The sequence below is a fragment of the Arvicola amphibius genome, chromosome 7 (assembly GCF_903992535.2).
Source record: "Arvicola amphibius chromosome 7, mArvAmp1.2, whole genome shotgun sequence".
Lineage (NCBI taxonomy): Eukaryota > Metazoa > Chordata > Mammalia > Rodentia > Cricetidae > Arvicola > Arvicola amphibius.
In genome coordinates this window covers 113,798,944-113,804,943 of record NC_052053.1, presented here as the reverse complement: position 1 = coordinate 113,804,943, position 6,000 = coordinate 113,798,944, and positions in this window count along the sequence as shown.

Below are 6,000 nucleotides of genomic sequence, written 5' to 3'. Positions count from 1 at the left end.
CAAACTCCTACTTCAAGCTCTAGTGCTCTGAGAGTGAAATATTTCTTCTTGGGCAGCAACAGGCACTTGTTTCTCTTTTTGTTAACATCTTTATGAAATACGTAAAGAACAGAAGAAAATTCAGGGCATTCAGAGGGTCCTTGTGAGTGAAGATAACTCAATTTGCCCATAAGTGCTATTTCAGTGGACTATCAAGCATATAATTAAGTTGTACTTTATAACATTAAACAACTGGGAGGTTATCTTGGCAAGTATATTTATGGATTTTTTTATTTGCGTGACTATGTTTTACTAATTGAGAACCATAATGTCAATCAAAGATGTATAAAATTATGACTACCTAGGTTTAACCCCATTTCAGGAAGAATAACATATGCTAACATGATATGTGCTTCTTTATTGCATTTTAGAAGTTTACTATTATTTTTCACATATTGTGCTTATAGTTTTAGATGTTTAAGAGTAGAATACATGTGTAAATAATTGAATATATCCACATTAATTTTCCTGATAGTGGTTATTTTATTGTAATTGGACTTGTGCCTTTAAACGTTCAATTACATTCATAAAGACTTAAAAAACAGTGTATTTGTCTGGTTTGTAATTGATCATTACTCATCCATTAATTTATTTAATTTTCAATTATTTCTTCTGTCTGTATGACTGTCTATTTATCATCTATCTATCTATCTATCTATCTATCATCTATTTATCTAATCATCTATCATATATCAATCAATCATCTGACTATCATCTATATCCTTTTATTTAGTTATCTATTATCTTTCTATCATTGTCTATTATCTACTTATAAGTATTACATCTACTATATGTGTAATATTTATATGTAAAGAGGTAATGAATTTGAGAGGAAAAAAAGGGTATAGGAGAAATTGGATTAACATGTGGTAGGGGTGTAAATGGCACAGAGCACTCATACATAAAATTCTTTTAAAAATTAAATTTCAAATTAAATAAACTATAAAAAGTCTTTAATCCAGTTGAGGCAAGACTAAGCCCCTCCCTTCCTGGTACTAAGGCTATCCAAGGCCTCAACTGAATGTGTCAGACTTTGATCACTACCAATGGGAGGCCTTACTCTTTTGAGGGGTAGATGCAGGTAGATTGGGGGAAGGTGGAGAAGAGGGGGAAGCAGCAATGAGGGGGACTGAAGTTGGTATTTAATATGAATTGAAAACATAAAATATAAAAAAAGTCTTTGATCATGTTCTCTCAGAATAGATAATTATAAACAAAATTTAAAGTACTGAAGCTGATATTCAATGACTTTATACAAAGATTTTCCATAAAGTCCTGCAGTTTGTATCAATTTGGGTTAATTATTGCATATGAATAATTAGAATATCTAGATGAATTTTAATAAAATATTTTTAATTAATATTAAGTTAATAAATATAAATCCTTTGGAAAAATAAGTCATGTATAATCCTTGATCATTTTTTTCTATTAGTTCACTATCATGAAACTCATTCTAAGACTAAATCAAAACAATTGGTAAAAACAAGCCGGATATACTGTGGATATTGATTTTAATATCATTATCTAAATTCTAGAATTTTGGATTTCACTGGTGTAGAGGTGTGGAAAAAACAGCCCCCAAAGGGAGTGTCACTATTAAGAGGTGTGGCCTTGGTCAAAGAGATGTGTCCTTGTTGGAGGAAGTGTATCAATGTGCAGAAGACAGATTTGAGGTTACTTTTGCTCAACTTCCTTCAGTGTGACACTGATTCCACTCCCGGTTGCCTGCAAGATGTAGGACTCTCCACTACCTCTCTAGCACCATGTCTTCCTACATACCACCTTGTCCCACCATGATGATAATGGACTAAACTTTTTAACTGTAAGCAAGTTACCATGATTAAGTGTTTTTCTTTGAAAGTGTTGACATGTGGTAGTGTCTCTTCACAGCAATAGAAACCCAAAATCAACTGTTTTTTTTTTTATCTCAAAGATCAAAACCTCAATTCCACATTCATCCAGCTTTTGTGCCTGCCCCACCTGCCCATTCTAGTTTAGTCTGTATACACTCTTGAGCCTTTTCTTAAATCCTGTGAATTTGCTGCAGTTCATGTAAGAACATGTGTTTTGTTGAATGGCCCTTGAGAAAAGACTTTCTGACATTTTCCCCCTGATTGGACTGTTATTACAGACTTTTGATTGACACACCTTAGAATTATTCTTCTGAATCATAACAAGTACATGGCAGACACAAGGCTTATCTCTCATCAGTTTTGGTACACACTGAAAATAATGGGATAAGCTTCCCTCATGAAGGCCACTATATTTCTTTAATAACTAAAACTTATAAACGGATAGCCAGGTACTTTATAGAAAAAGGCACACATCTATTTTTTATTATGTTACATTACACAATGTCACACAGTAAAATAATTATGAAGGGTACTGCTTCTTGTATTTTGTATTATTTCTAAAATGTAATTTCAAAGGATTAAATACCAAAAGGGTAGGGAAACAAATTAGATATTCTAATTTTCAGACCTCAGACATGCTATAACAGTAATCACTTGAATGATTATATTTAATTTTTAGTTACTTTGAATTTCTTATTTGGTAGTGTTAGTATTTGTACCACATCTGTGCCTAGTTATAATGGATCCATTTGCTCTGCGTTTACTTTATCTTTAACAAAGTTTCTGTTGTTGTTGTTTGTGAATTCAGCCAGACTATATGGAAAAACAATTGGGTGGGGACATGTGTGTGTGTGTGTGTGTGTGTGTCTGTGTGTATGTTTAGATAAATGTACCTGTCTGTTACCTCGGGACAGCAGAGTGAAAGTTTGTGTTAATCTGTCCAGGAGACTAATGGTGTGTTACTTGTTGTTACTCTGGTCACAAATTAAAATTTATTTTCTTTCTCTTTTTTAATTTATTAAAAATTTTATTAAAAATTTCCACGTCCTCCTCTTCTCCCATTTCCCTCCCTCTCCCCCATTCCCTCCTCCTCCTCCCTCTCCAATCCAAAGAGCAGTCAGGGTTCCCTGCCCTGTGGGAAGTCCAAGTCCTCCCCAGTCCCTCCAGGTCTAGGAAGGTGAGCATCCAAACAGACTAGGCTCCCACAAAGCCAATACATGCCATAGGATCAAAATCCAATGCCATTGTCTTGGCTTCTCAGTCAGCCCTCCATGTAAGCCACATTCAGAGAGTCGTGTCTGATCAAATGCTCCCAATTTTTGCCTGGCAATCTTGTCTACTCCATTATCAGGGAGGATAACTATATGTTTTTCTTCGGGTTTACCTTATTTAGCTTCTCTAGGGAGCTCGGGGTGGGGGTAGGGTGGGAGTAAGGGGAGATGGGGAGAGAAAAGTGAGAAGGGGAGGCTGGGGAGAGCTTGGGGGAATGAGATGGTTGGGATGGAGGAAGGGTGGATATGGGCGCAGGGAAAGATATAACTTAATTAAGGGAGCCATTTTAGGTTTGGCAAGAGACTTGACTCTAGAGGGGTTCCAAGGTGTCCAAGGAGATGTCCCCAGCTAATTCCTTGGACAGCTGAGGAGAAGGATCCTGAAATGGCCCTATGCTTTATTTTATTTTTCGAGACAGGATTTCCTGTAGCTTTGGAGGCTGTCCTAGAACTAGCTCTTATAGCTGGGCTCGAACTCACAGAGTTCTGACTGCCTCTGCCTCCCAAGTGCTTGGGTTTAAGCTGTGTACCACCACTGCCCAGTTAAAATAACTCATTATCAGAAACTTTACATTCTTTCTGTTCTACTTGGTTTTTGCTGGCTTCACTGAAAAAAATCATTCTCTCACTCCTCTCTCTCTCCCTCAATCTGACTCTCTCTATCTCTTTATCATTTTCTTCCAAATCTCTTCCACCTCTTTGATTTACTTGAATCTTCAATGAATAGTGTGGAGAGCAGGGTGATTTTAACATACCATAATCTGGTATTATTTCAAGCATCTGCCCATGTACTGTAGAACAGGCCTGAGAAACCCCCATAGCTTATTTTTCTGACCAATTTCCAGGAAGGACACTGTATTTTTGCTTAGTTTACTTTCTCTTTTATTTCTTTATGGCTGCTGTGGATGATCTATAGTATCTCCAGTTACAAATAGGACATTGTTACTTTTGTGGTCTTAAGGTATAGTTGCTTAGAGAGTAAATGCACAGAGGTTTATGTAGAATGCTTGCTTCTGTGCTACTGGCTTCTTTACACTATGATCCTCAAGAGAAATAAAGAATATGAATCAGTAATTTCAGCTCTGGATATGTTTTCATATCCAATTTACTACCTTATAACAGGAGGACCTTTCTTTGAATTCTTCTATTATGGTCTTTGTATATGCTATAATTATTATCTCACTAATTTAATTTATATTTGTTTTCTTTGTTTAAATGATTTTGGTAAATGCTATATTATCATAAATAAATGTATAAGAGGATAATGGCATATATATATATATATATATATATACTTAATAGGTTTGTTGATATCTAGTTTATTGAGGTCTTTATATAATTTGGAAAATCTACATCTGTCAGATATGGGGTTTGTGAAGATCTTTTTTACATCTGAAGACTGCTCTTTCCCTTTTGACAGTGTACTTTGCCTTAGAGAATTTTTTCATGGTATTCTGATAAAGTACAGGGGATTATTTTAATTTTCTTAAATATGTTGAAACTTGTAAGTATATGTTAAACTTTGGAGAATGTTCTGTGAGGTGTTATGAAGAAGGTGTATTCTTTTATGTTTCAGTGATATTCTGTAGTTATCTGAAAGGTCCATTTGCATCATAACATCTATTAGCTATTTCTTTCTCTGTTTATTTTTTGTTTGGAGACCTGTCCATTGGTTTGAATAAGGTATTGATAATTCCCACAATAATGTGTGAGGTTCAATGTGTGATTTAAACTTTAGTAATATTTCTTTATAAATGTTGGCGCCCTTGTGTTTGGGGAGTAGATATTAAGAATTGCAAAGTTTTTGGCTTTTCGCTCCAAAGGTTATGATATCACTTTCTTAAGTCATCCCAGATCCATGTCCATCTAACACCAGCTACCTCCACCATGCCAACAAAGTTGACCACAATACGAAAAATGTCATGTATTTGAGGTGCACTGGATGTGAGGTCGGTGCCACATCTGCCTTTGGCCCCAAGATCAGTCTCCAGGGTCTGTCTCCCAAAAAAGTTGGTGATTACATAGCCAAGGCAACTGGTGGCTGGAAAGATCTGAGAATTACAGTGAAACTGACCATGCAGAACAGAGAGCCCCAGTTTGCTGTGGTGCCCTCTGCCTCTGCCTTGATAATCAAAGCCCTCAGTGAGACACCAAGAGGCAGAAAAAAGCAGAAGAACATTAAACGCAGTAATATTTAAAGAAAATATTACTTAAAACAAGACTGTCAACATTACCTGGCAGATACAACACTGGTGTTTAGTCAGAGAACTTTCTGGAACTATTAAAAAGATTCTGGGTACTGCACAGTCGGTGGGCTGCAATGTGAACCACAGTCACATTGATGACATCAGCAGTGGTGTTGAGGAATACTCAGCTAGTTAAGAAACAAAAGAAAATATTTCAAGGTAAAACTGTCTTATTTTTTTTTTAAAAAAGCAGAAGAGAATTGCAATGTTCCCCTAATGGATTTTTCATGGATGAGTATGGGATGTCTTTCTCCATCTCCTCTGATTAATTTTGGTTGGAAGTCTATTTTGTTTCAGTTAATTATAATATTGTTCTTCTGGAGAGTTAAGCTACAGTCCTGCTTACTCTCATTGTTCAGAAGGAACATACTGAAGCTTGGCTCAGTAACAGAATCCCTTTTGGGGGTAAACAGGTTTCTCTCATTACTGAAGAATTTGTTCCAGAAATTCTGACTATTATGGCCATTTTTAGGGTCTTTGAATTTGTTTGAGCATATGTACCCATATACTGTTTTCTTTTTAAAAGACTCTAGCTGAAAATAATCCTTACAACCAATTAGAGTCCACACATTTTTTTTTCAGATTCGAGAG